The sequence below is a fragment of the Dipodomys ordii genome, unplaced genomic scaffold, assembly GCF_000151885.1.
Source record: "Dipodomys ordii isolate 6190 unplaced genomic scaffold, Dord_2.0 Scaffold12, whole genome shotgun sequence".
NCBI classification, from domain to species: Eukaryota; Metazoa; Chordata; class Mammalia; order Rodentia; family Heteromyidae; genus Dipodomys; species Dipodomys ordii.
In genome coordinates, this window is record NW_012267228.1 from 29211305 (window position 1) to 29225334 (window position 14030).

The 14030-nt window shown below is 37.5% G+C and overlaps 1 protein-coding gene across 1 annotated transcript in view; it reads left to right on the plus strand.

Moving 5' to 3' along the window:
* Positions 1-14030, plus strand: part of Znf385d (zinc finger protein 385D) — a 680575-nt gene that overhangs the window by 320490 nt on the left and 346055 nt on the right.

Sequence of the window (14030 nt, forward strand, 5' to 3'; positions counted from 1 at the left end):
CTAAAGAACTCAGTAAACTACCATGACAGCATGATGTTTGCTGGTGTTTGCTGTAGCCCTGCTTATCTATTATTTTCCTTTAAAATGTGTGACACTTATCTCATAGTGTTATTATAAAGATTGAAGTAGTTAATATAAGGAGTTAAAACAGACAGGCACACGGTAAGTGTTATGCATTTGATATTCTAAATACTGTGGAGTTGGCTTTCCTCAAGTATTTGATCCTCACAGCCATGCTCGTGTATCAGAATTTGAATGTTCAGTATTTACTAACATACAAGCTCTGAAAATCACCTGGGATGGAACTCAATGTTTCTTCATACTTTGACTAAGTAAGGCAGGTATGCCAAACAATGTTTGGAAATTACATTTGAAGATAGATTCTCTTCTGAAATTTTGGGGTTTTTCTTAATGTGAAATTGTTTTTGAAGTTATAGAAATACCCAGTGAGAATTTAGAAGGAAAAAAATTATTTGGAAAGCTTGGGTGAGTAGATCCCTGAATTTTTCAACAGAATACACAATCTGCTAAATATGAGCCCCAAGTCAGAAATTGTGTCTGGTTATCAGGAACTCTGCAGTACTAGAGAAACACGTTGGGTATATCCTTAGGCTTTTCTCCTAGATATTTATTCTATAGTCACATTGGTAAAGTGTGTGGCATTCAGAATTTGCCCCGTAAACATTAATTCCCTACTGAGTTCCTTAGTTTTCTTCCCTCTTTCGTTCTTTCTTTCCTTCTTTCGTTCTTTCTTTCCTTCCTTCCTTCTTCCTTCCTTCCTTCCTTCCTTCTTTCTTTCTTCCCCTTTCTTTCTTTCTTTCTTTTTTTCTTTCTTTCTTTCTTTCATTCTTTCTTTTTGCTTGACTGCCTGCCTGTCTGCCTGCCTTCCTTCCTTCCTTCCTTCCTTCCATTCTTGTTCCCTCCTTCCCTCTCATTCCCTCCTTTTCTTCTTTTCTCCCTTCCTCCCTTCCTTCCTTCTTTCTTTCCTTCCTTCCATCTTCCGTCATCAGGGTTGGGACTTGAACTCAGGCCTTTGAACTCAGTCTTCTTGCTTTGTTCACATGTGGCACTCTATCACTTGAGCCCCACTTCCAACCTGGCTTTTTTGCTAGTTATTTTGGAGCTGGTTTCCTGAGGACTTCTCTGTCTGAGTGTGCTATTTAGACCAAAGTCCTCCATATCACCATTTCCTTGCCAGCCATGAGAAACCAACACCAGGGACATCCCCTTTTTTTCTCCAAGATTTAAAAAAAGTCAGAAATATAACTTAGATTCCAAATTTTCAGAAAGAGCTATTGCACCAACTCAATGTTTTCAACTCACTAATCATGATAGATTTTTAACCTGCCTTTTTATTATCTTTACAACACAGTAAATTAAATATAATGCTTTAGGCCAGACAATTTATAAAAAAAAAGACAACACTCAGCCCTCTTGAATTATTTTCCTTATGCAGAAACAAGTCTCTAGAGGATATTATTTCTCTGGGTATGCTAGACATGATGTGGTAAAACTTTGGGGTTTATGATCATTGGGAATTATATTGATTTGAATTTATTTGTTTGACTTCATTTCACGTTTAAGAAGGTTTCAATCCTGAAATTCTACTTCACCATTTCTGGAGGAGTGATTTCTCCCAACCTGGCTCTGTGGGGGTTGGGAGACAGTGTTAGGTCTGCCTGCTGAAATAAGCTAGGTTTGTTAACTTTAGAAAAGTAGATAGATATTAATAGACTGTGGCCCTTATATAGTAATGTTCCAGACCAGATGGTCATTTTGTTTCACTGAAATAGTATTTCCATCACAATGTTTTGGGTTTTTTCCTTGAGTCAGATATCTACTTATAAAATGCCAAGACCCAAGTGACTTATGGATTTGGGTAAAAATGAGTCATAAAATAATCATTTAAATGATTTGGAGTTTAAGAGTTACTTTAAGATTATAAAAGTGATTGTTTCACCTCATGAGAAATCAGACATGATATAAAGAAAAAGGATGTGAGTTTTTTTTACCTTATTGGAGCAGGTGCAGATATGTGTTTTTCTTTGATTGTAGATTTCTGTTTTTCACAAACCATGCCCTGAATCAGAATTGTTTCTCTGAGTCTTTCAAGAGCTGGCCGGGAGAGCTTGGCTGATTGACTACAGAGTGCTTGAATCTTTAGTTCACCCCTGTGAGATGAATAGGAAATGGAAGTCTTGCCTTATTCCTGAACTCAACCATTGCTTCTTCTCCTTCAAGCTCTTTGCATCTCTGTGGGTAGGAAAAGAGAGAAGTATTCAGGAGCAGTTTTGAAGAGGGATTGCTAGGTATGTTGAGGGAGAAAAATGTGTATTTTCAGTGAGAAATGCTTCAAGTCAATAAAACAAAAGTGTCAGTGGGAGGCACATTTGAAGATGTAAATAAGAAATAGGAAAAACTGAAAATCACCATCCTGAATTGAGGGTCACTGGTTAGCTTTCTTCCTAATGGAGGAGTAGGAGGAGATTTGTAAACTTATGAATTGCGTAGTATACATCGTAGTTGCTGCAACTTCTCAAGTGTTCTATCAGTTTGCTATTGACAGTCCAGAACTCAGTGCAAGCAGCAATGGCTAATTATCTTTATTTTTGGACACTCATTTATCTTCTCGGTTCCAGTTGGTTGAGATGTGCCACCCCTGGATGGGTTTGCTTCAAGCTGTGATGATTAGGTAGCTCTACTCAGATGGTAGATATGAAGGCAGGAGGGGCATTTCTCTTCCACATGCCTCTCACTCCCCTTGGATCCATTTGGTAACTTCCTAATGATGGTATGGCCTTAAGACAACCAGGCAAAACTGTGGCAAACATCTTTCTTTTGAACTGGTAAACAAGTAAGGCAGGGATCGGAATAGGATGAGTCTGTCAGAAGATGGAATTAACAGTGACTGGGCAAAGGATATAGATATAAGGAGGGGAAAATAGGGACAATGACATAATTTTACAAATGTCATAATGAATCTAACTGTGAAGTGTTTTCATGTCTGCGAAAAATTCCTGTCCCCTTGTGTGGTCATTTATGAAAACTTTTCTTCCTCAACCATTGAGAATAATCTCTATTTAAGACTTCTGTGATGCTGGGATCACCCATAGCGATGATGCCCTGGGTATCTTCCCTCCCATCTTGCCCAATTAGGGGCATTAAGCATAAGAGAGAGCATGGAGCAAAAGGAAAGATCTATTAAAGGTGGCGTGTGCTTATTTTTAAAGAGTAGATTCAGGCTGACAAGATGAAAATGGGTTTCTGACAAAGATTAAAAACAAAAACAAAAAAGGACTCCGAGTCAGGTTGGATTTGTCACAATGTAAATATTTTAAACAACACAGAACTTTGTAGTGGCATGCAGGAGCCCTTCCCCAGAAGCCTACTTGGAGACATTTTCTAGTTTACATAATGTAATTAAATTCAAGCCTGATGAATTCAAATTCATCCCAAAGACATCACTGCCAACATGATCCCATGTGGGGGAAAAGGCAGAGGAAGGCGCGTGGTTTCGGAGCCAAGAGGGAATAAGGAATTCATATCTAAAGCCCACAGCAATTGTTTGCAAGGATTCTCTCTGTAACACTGTTTGTCAGCAGTGAACAGGGAGCAGGCAGTGTCTGAATCTAACCCATACTCTGAAAATCCAGCTGCAGCATGGACAAAAGAAAAGCTTCAGTTCTGTTCTCAGCTGTAGTAATGCACCTTCTCCTGGGGTCCTCACAGCCATAAGGGATAATGCTTCTTTGGCAGTGTGTAATTATGACTTATAAACATCCTCTCTACGTGTCCCTAGCTCAGCTTTATTTTCCCTTTTGCTGTAATTGCTGGTGCTCCATTTAGAAATTACATTTCCAGAAGCCCAAATAAAATGTGTTATTTCAGTTATATCTAAATTATGTCAAATTCCTGAGGAAAGGTAATATGTAGAGAATACATAGAAAAATGAACAAGAGTAGCATGATAAACACATACATGATTCTTTGAAGAAAGTAGCAACCTCAAGAAAAATAAATGTAAATAAATATGAGATCACACATTCCTTTTATTAAAAATAATTATCAGTGCCAATGGTAGTTGAGTGAAAACAGGCACTTGAACAGCACAGATGAAGTACAAAGTAGTACAATTTTTTAGGAGAACAACAGAAGAGCATGTACCAAAATTCTCTGCATTGATCTTACCCTTAATCCAGCAATTATATTTCTAGGCTTTTATCCAAAAAAGCACTGAGTGATAAGCACAAAAATGAATGGAATAGAATGTCCATTGCTATTTTCTTCACAGTAGTGAAACCTTGGAAACATCTAAGTGTCTAAATATAAGAATTTCAAAATAAACATGATATATTCATATCAAAGAACATTATATTGAGATTATTTTTACAGAATTGTAATGACATAGGAAAGATATTAGTATAATACTTAACACCATTTCACTATCTAAAGAAATACTATAAAATATTTAATATTCATACAATATATGCCATAATTATGTAAACTATGTAGTAAGCTATATAAAATGAAATCCAGTAGATTTTGTATGTGGATTTATTATACATATTATCTCTCTTATATTTTAATTTTTTCAAATGTTTAAAAAATTCATATTTTACTTTTATGATTAGTTAAAGTACTATTTATAAAACAATCTTTTTAAAAGTATGCTCAATATAGCTTATATAATCCAAAAATACACTCTCTACATCAGTAAGAAAATGATTAATTACTCCATCTTTGAATAATTCATATATTTCAGTAGAAAAAAATTTAATTTTATAGAGAGGTATGGAGAAGCAAATGAATCACAGATAACATAAACATTTATGAAAGAATTATGGAGGACTTAAATTTGGAACTCAGATACAATGTCGGCTCCTAATTGTTGAAAATGTTAGCCAGAAACAGTTTATTGAAAGCAAATAGGTTTTTGAGAGTTTAGATTTCTTTGAGGATGATAGAGCTAGGGAAGCAGAAGGGATCCTTAACTCACCCGCATTTACAGAAGACCTTAGGGAGTGGCAGTTCATGTATTTGTCAAGAATGACAACCCTATTCAGACAGGATGCCACTTCACAGCTAATAGAGTGGAAGAAATGTGAAATTCTGATAATACTGAGTGCCAGTAAGGGTTTGAAGCCACTGGAATGTTCATTTGTTGCTGGCAAGGATGCAGAATGGTACAACTTCTCCTGAAATAAATTTAGACCTTTCTTACTAAACTGAACATCCTTATACCATGCAATCCAGCAGTCATACTCCTTGGTATTTATTCACTTATATGCAGTGAAAACTGACACCCACACAAAAACTTGAATATGGTCACATAGCAGATTTATTTGTAATTGGCCCAAATTTCAGAGCAACCAAGATGTCCTTCCATAGGTGGATGGATAAGCACCCAAATAATTAATCCAAATAATAAGCATCTAAATAACATTACTTAGAACTAAAAAGAAATGGGATATTGTATCTGGATGTGATGGTATATTATCCTTACACTTGAGAGACAAAGGGAGAGGATCCTAATTTCCAAGCCAGACTGGCTGGCCTACATAGCAAAATCATGTGTCAATAAGAAAAGGAAGGAAGGAAAGAAAGATGGAAGAGAGAAGGAAGGAAGGAAGGAAGGAAGGAAGGAAGGAAGGAAGGAAGGAAAGAAGGAAAGAAGGAAAGAAATGGAGAAATGAACTATTATGTCAAGAACTGATGTGGAGGAAAATTCTAAAATACTACATACTGGACAGTTCCAATCATACTTATTCTAGAAAAGAAAGAACTATAGAGACAATATCATCACTGGTTGCCCCGCGGGGGCAAGCAAAGGACAAACAGGTGGACCAGAAAGAGTATTTTCAGTGAAACTGTGATAATCTTATCTCGTTTTAAAGAGAGAAAATGATTTTAGGAAAGGGAACAGGACCTTTCCTAACATGGGTTAGTTAGTCAAATAGGAAAAAGTGGTCAAATAAGAAAGCACAAAATGACATATTTTTAAATTTTAAATACACAGTTCAGTATTGTTAAATAGATTTATTATCATATACAATCACTACCCCATATATCTCCATAACACTAGATGAAACCCTACATTCATGAATAATAATGATTTCTTTCTGTCTACCACATAGTAATCACCACTGTAGAAGAACCTGTGTGTCTCTGTGATTTTACAAATTCTGAATATTCTCAACACCTCATATCGATGGAGTTACATATTATGTGGCTTCTTGTGATTGGCTTATTTCAGATATGTAGCACATGTCAGAATTTTCTGTTTTCTAAAGCTGAATACCATCCTATTGTGTGAATGTATGTACTGTGTTTTGCTAATCCACTCACATTTTGCTAACTTAGCTCATAGATACTTGAGTTTTGCTTCCAAGGTTTAGCTGCTATGAATAACATTGTTGCGGATGTGACTATACAAATATTTCTCTCAAACTCATTTTTTTCGTAGTGGCAGGGGAGAAATACAATATCCTGAAATACAAGTGCTAGATCATTTATTTAGTGCCTCAATGAACCAACATTTATTGAATGCCTAAATGGTTTTGTTTAAAGCCAAAATGAAAAGCAAGAATTATTCCCCTGTTTTATAGGTGAGAAATGAAATCTCTAAAGGTTAAGTAGCTTTCACAGGGTCACGAAGCTGCTGTGTGGAAATGCTAAGATTCACTCCTGGGTCAAGGTTAATGCAAACTGATGCTTTTTCAATTATACCATTCTACCTATTAGTAGAGCCAAGAGCCTTATAGTCCCTTCTACTGTAACTATCTTGGTTCAGACCTGTTAAGCACATAAGATTCATTTTTGACCTTTTAACTTCTGCTTATCCTCAGACTGACCTTGTATTTTTCAAGTCCACTGTTTCTGTACCACTACACAATGTAATAAGCTTAAAAAGTAGTTTCAGCTAAGAGCCAGCGGCTTATGCCTATAATCCAAACTACTTAGGAGGCTGAGATCTACGGATCACAATTTTAAGCCAACCCATGCAGCAAAGTCTTTGAGACTTATCTCCAATTAACCACCAAAAACAAAAACAAAAAAACAAAATACAGAAGTAGAGCTGTGGCTGAAGAGGTAGAGTACTAGCCTTGAGTTAAAAGATCACAGATAACACCTAAGCCCTGAGTTCTAGCCGTAGAAAGGACAGACACATAAAAAGAAAAAAAGAAAAGGAAAAATAGGAACTAAACAGTTTTATAGGGCTTTTGTAATTAAATTAAGAAGTAATTGGGCTGGGAATGTGGCTTAGCAGTAGAGTGCTTGCCTAGCATGCATGAAGCTCTGGGTTGGATTCCTCAGTACCACATAAACAGAAAAAGCCAGAACTGGTGCTGTGGTAGAGTGCTAGCCTTGAGCACAGGGAAACTCAAGGACAGTGCACAAGCCCTGAGTTCAAGCTCCAGGACTGGGAGAAAAATGTAAGCTGACTCTTCTTTGCTGGGTGCCGGTGGCTCAGGCCCATAATCCTAGCTACTGAGGAGGCTGAGATCTGAGGATCATGGTTCTCAGGGTTCAAAACCAGCCCAGGCAGGAAAGCCCAGGAGACTCTTATCTCCAACAAAGCCATCAGAAAACGGTTAATGGTGCTGTGGCTTAAGTGGTAGAGTACTTGCCTTGAGCTGAAGAGCTCAGGGACAGTGCCCAGAGCCAGAGTTCAAGCCCCACAACCAACAAAAATAAATTAAATAAATAAATAAATACCTAAAACTTGGCAATATTTGATCAGTGTTGTTCAGATATGAGGGGGACTTATAGACCTTAAAAACGTAAGACATATCAGGCACTGGTGGCTCTGGCCTGTAATCCTAGGTGCTTAGGAGGCTGAGATCTGAGGATCACAGAGTGAAGTCAGCCTTGGCAGGAAACTTAGATATTTTTATCTCCAATAAACTGTTCAGAAAAAGCTGGACGTGTGGCTTCATGGCTCAAGTGGTAGAGCGCTAACCTTGAGCGCAGAGAGACTCAGGGAGAGCTTACAGGCCATGAGTTTAAGCCCCAGGACTGGCAATATATATATATATATATAAAGAAAAAGAAAATGTAAAACATTAAAAATGTTTACCCATGGTTGGGCAAAACCAAAATCTATTCTTTGTTGTATATCATAGGCTCCAAGAACAAACAAGTGTCTGATGAATGTTTTAGAAAAGGTCAAAAGTCTTTGGTAGGGGACAGTGGCATACAAATCATTGAAGGAAGAACTATTTAAAAAAAATAAAGTACTATTTTTGGTATAGACCAAGCAAAAGCAGTAATAAACTCTCATGGCAAAATTCCATGCTAATTTATTCATCTTTTTCAGAGATTCATCAAAGAAATTAAACATTGGCCCAGTCACATCTCTACGGTAACTCTCCTTGAATTAATTCTTTCCTACAGAAGAAGATATGTTTATCTAACTAACATCTATTGAGAGCTCCTTATTTATCAGATGCAGGTTCAGGTCGCACTTATCAGATTGCAGATTTCAGGATAAATACAAAGAGGAAAAAAATCTTATATCCTCAAGGTCATGAGCTAGTGCAAAAAGGCAACACAAAATAATTGTGCCACACACTGTCATTAGTGCTTCTGAGAATTGCAGCTGATGGAGAAAGTTGTGAACCTCTCTCTGTCTCTGAAGAAAGGGATATTAAAAGGGATATTAATGTGGTATTTCATTAGAATTTCATTCCATAGAGTAAACTTGCTTGACATGGCCAAAATATCAATGCACCTTGATTTTGGATTCTAAAATAGAAGCTAGTGAATAACAAGTTCAGTATTTTGAAAACTAAGTTTGCATTCATTGTCAGCTTCCAGTGTTGCATATTTCAACATAGCCTAGCACTTCCTTTTGGGCACTATTGGAATTTGAACTCAGGGTTTCATGCCTGCCCACCTTGCTAGCTTGCTGAGGTTCTACTGCGCTTGAGCCACACTGCCAGCCTTACTTTTTGATGGTTATTTTAGATGCAGAGTCTTAGGGATGTTTCTGATTAAACAGGCTTTGAGCTATGATCTTCCAGATTTTAGCCTCCTGAGTAGCTAGAATTACCAGGCTCCACAGAGCACTTTTCTAAAAAACATTCTATTATGGTTATTAGGGATGTTTCAGTCCTCTCTTCAAAAAGATCAGATTTCCTTAACCAGAATGAAAGTCTTAAGTCTCATAACTTGAAAGACTTTATAGTGTCTCAGGTTATGTGCATTAAACCTGGCTTCATATCCCACAAATACATCTATCTTTAATGCCCACTATTACACTCAATATGACCAAAAATGAGAGACAAATACATGCTTAAAATACACTTATGTGAAAAGATACCAAAAATTGTAACAATGTAAAAGTGGAATATTTAATCTAGAATATATGAGAAGTGTTATGGATGCTCACAAGAATATAGAAGTATTATATTCTTGTGTCTTCACTTAACATTATGAAGAAAGTTCACTTTATTTACTAAAATGTTCTAAAAGAAAGGTCATATTTATCTGTGATTAAATATCTTCTACTACCATGCCATCTACTCAGACCATAGCATATAAAATCTTTTGTTTTCCCACCTCTCTCCATCCTTGTTCCCAACACTCTCTCTCTCTCTCTTCCCCCCCCCCCAGCAGTTCAGTGTCCATCAATCCATATAGCTACAATACAGGCATGTATTAAGTACCTACTATAAATCATACCCACACCCACAAGCCTAGAGATACAGTGGTGAATTACCATGGAAATCTATCTTCAAGAATCTTGTGGTTTAGTAAAGGCACTGTCAAATGTTATGGAGGGAATTAATGGTGTAATCAGTAAGAAGAATGAGCTGAGGAAGCACACAGGTGAGTTACCAGCAGTCACAGAATATTCTGGAGAAAAAGCTTTCTAAGTTGGAGGGAAAGGATGGGTGAATTTGTCAGATATAAGAGGGAAAAGAGCCCAAATGAGAAAGAAATTTATTTTTGAAGATGATTACACTAACCTGAAAATCCTGGGTAGTTTTATCTTGTTGAAAGATGGTTACCTCACGTGGTCCTTATATTTCCCTAAGAACTGTGCTTTCCAAAAGAATCTCAACATTAGTTGTTAAGGTTTGCTGCAGTTCAGCTTCAACAGCAAGTGTGTGTGTGTGTGTGTGTGTGTGTGTGTGTGTGTGTGTGTGTGATAGAGGTGTTCCTACACAATTTGGCTACTTTTCCTGAAACAGAATAATACATTGGATTTTAAAGTATCTGATACCTGATGCTTACATTAAATCTAATCATTAAGCCCACAACTTGAGACAAGTATGGAATTAGGGAAGGTTTACATTAATAGAACTTAATCTGGCCAAGTTCTCTACCTCTAGCCACAAATCCTTTGAAGAAAATTGTTTCAACTGCAGATGAGTTTTCCGGTGAATACAATTTTAATTATGTGCTCTTGGTTTTAAGGGTCTCTGCTGCTTTGTCTCTCCTCTCTCTTTATCATCTACCATTCTACTTTCACTCTATTTGAATCTGTTTTATATGTGATATACTTTATCTTATTGTTGTCTCTACTACTTCTCTGAAATCCTCTATGCCCAAACTTATATTTCTCAGTGCTTGAGGATCTTTAAAAGCCATCAAAAATGTGGCAGAAGAGATTCAGGAAAGTTGTAGTGATGAGAACAAACAGTAAGTCAAATGAGCTTGAGAGCCAATAACCAGCACTGAAGGCCAGGGGCTCATATCTGTAACCTTAACTACACAGGTGGTTAAGATCTTAGGATCACAGTTCAAAGCAAGGCTGGGCAAGAAAGTCCATGAGACTCTTATTTCCAGTTAGCCACCAAAAAGCCAGAAGTGGTGCTGTGTGACTCAAGTGGATCACTATCCTTGATCACTAAAGCTCAGGAAACACTACCTGGGCCCTGAGTTCAAGCCGCAGGACCAACAGAAAACAACACAACAACAACAAAACCTTTATGTATTCTCCTCCAGGAATAATTCTTCTCACCAGCTTTCCTCCATGAATTTTATTGCCAATATATGTGTAGCACAGAATTTGGTCCACATAGTGCACTGATGTCTCTAAATTGGATCACCTGTTAGACAAATGCCTGTTCAGTAGTCTCTTGTTTTCAATGCTCAATCCCCATAACAGCTAGAAAAACGAATTTACCCTGAAACTAAACTGGTGATTTTTTTTCTCCACAGGCCCAGATGTTCAAAATTCTTTAGTTTCCTTGCTTGCTGTTTTTTAGTGACTAGTATGACGAGAAGAAACCTGAACATAGTAGAACTGTAATCAGTCCTGGAGATTACAGAATCATTACTCTGTAATTATTTAAGCCTTATTTCCACAAAATACTTACTATTAACTCTTCCATGTTTCCAACCCAGAGTCTGTTATAAGGCACATCGGCTTCCTAGAAACGCTCTGTGTTTTTCCATATCCTCCTGGCAGGTTCAGATTTATCACTTTCCCTATTTCTCCATAGTAGGCATCACTTCACCTTGCTTCCTTTTTGATTTTTCTTCTGCCTATGCTATTAACTGTCTCCTAGTTCTGTTTGACTTATCTTTGTGTTACTATTTCAAGTCTATTTTCATTCATGTCAGTCTAGACAGCAACTTCTTAAATACTTTCTTTAACCTCAGTGAATGTCTCCCTCTCCCTCTCTCTCTGCTTATTTTATTGGACCAGGATAGTCACTGATCCACCTTTCATTGCAGTACCCAGGATGCCAAGGATCCATTTTGGTCACTTCTGTATTCCTGGCCCCTAACACAGTGATAAATGTTTGATAAGTATTTGTTAAAATTGTGAGTGAAAAATAGGTTTTACTTGACTTCTTTCATTGGACTTTAAGATAGATGATAAGCCACTTAGTTTCAGTACATACTTTGTTATTTGTATACCTCGCTAGAGTAAAATTCAGAAGCAATTACTGGGAATATCGCCTTTAGGGTAGACCCTAAACGTTTTTCTGCATCAGAGTTTTCCAAGGCAAACTTCTTGTGTATTTTTTCCTTGCAGAGAAAATGGTCTCATTATTTAACTACAACAAGGGGATTTTAAAGACATGTGTTATCTCTTATAGGCATTAAATCACTTCATAACTTGCTCATTTGAAAGGAATTCCCCCCCAAAAAACTTTTATGTTTCAAAACAAGGGGAGTTCTTCCAAGCTAATGTGTCTTGTCATGATCAAATTAATTAGTCTTTTTGTTCCTTAGTTTTCTTCTCAAAGGTAAAAGGAAACTTTCCATCTCACAGAAACCCTTGTGAGCCTGTCAATGTCTTTTCAAAGTAATGACACCTTCTAGAAAAGATAAAATGCTGAGTGATGGCCTTTGTTGAAGAGGAGGAGAACATCATGATTGAACAACTCCTGGAAGTCTTGACAGCTCTGAGCCGTCACTGTTAGAGCACACACAGTCAGCGAATCCATCGAAATGCTGGGCTTTCCTTTCCTCATATTAATTCCCAAACCAACAGATCTCAGTAAAAGAAGTTTATTTTCTTCCTAAACTTCAGTAACTTTAAGATTGCCTTAGGGAGTCACCATATTCATTCCTTGAGAAATCAGTCTTTGTTGTCTATGGATACTTAGGATTTAAATGTATACAACTAAGCATTTCATGTCTACTCAATGAGAAGGTCACAAAATCTGAGTTCTAGCTGGCAGGATGCTTACAAGGGAGTGTCCAGGACAGCTTGTTGGGAGAGACAAGGAAGTTGACATCTGATGCAAGACTGAAGGATGCTTTGGATGTTCTTCTCTTGTTCAAGTGGTCCTAAGTTGATCCAAGATGGCTACGCTGTCTGTCTTTGGATCATCAATGGGTGGAATCTGACACCAAGTGGCAAAAAATCCTGGACAAGGTAGCTCTCTGCAGCCAAGGAATACCTAATTGTCACTGAAAGCAACCTAAAGCATTCCCAGAGACTTAAGAAGTCTGTCTGTGGAGGGAGACTTGAGTAATGTATTACACTCAGGAAACATAACATATATAATCAGTGAGACATACTAATTTTGCCGAAAATGATTTCACATTATAATCTGGGTGCCCAACTTAGTTTAAAAAAAGAAGAAATCAAGTAATAAAGAACATTATTTTTTTCCATTTCCTGGAATTCATTTCGGTAAATACTATGTTTCATGATGAGAGGCACAGAAACACTGTGCCTTTGCTTTCCTCCTCTTACGACTATCCTGTGTGTGAATCACGGTGTGTGAATGCCTAGAGTCCGCCATAATTTATCATATCCCAGTATATTTTAGATCTGGCTTTTGTGTATCATAGAAAACAGGCTCCATGGGTCTCTCTCTGAACTTGGCTTACCTCAGTTAACATGACTTGCTCTTGGTCCATCTGTTTCCTTGCAAATAACAAAATATTATTCTTTATAATGTCTGTTTAAAATTCCCTCATGTGTAAGTACCATTTTTTTATCCAAGCATCTATTGTAGGGCATCTTCCACAATGTTTACATAACGTGGCTAGGGTGAAAAGTGCAGCAATGAACATGGATGTGTAAGTACCTTTATGATATTCTGGCCTATAATGTGCTAGGCAGATGCCCATGAGTGGTATGGCTGGGTCCTAGGGAAGATCTGTGTTTATTGGTTTGAGGAACCACCAGACTGCTGTCCAGAGCAGTTGTACTACTTTACATTCCCACCAGTGTTGCAGTAGGATTCCTTTTACACCAACTTCCTGCCAACATTTATTACAGCATTCATTTTTGAGGTCAATAAAAAGTAGTCACTAATTATAAATTATATAATTAATTTTTTTGTTGGTTGTGGGGCTTGAACTCTGGGCCTGGGCACTGTCTCTCAGCTCTTCAGCTCAAGGCAAGCACTCTACCACTTGAGCCAAGCACCATTTCTGGTTTTCTGAGTTGTTTATTGGAGATAAGAGTCTCTGGATTCAGAGTCCAGAGTGCTAACCATTACACGATGGAACCTCCCTTAAGTTGGCTCAGTGGTAGAGCGCTTGCCTTGCATGCATGAGGCCCTGGGTTTGATTCCTCAGCACCACATAAGCAAAAAGAAAAAAGCCAGAAGT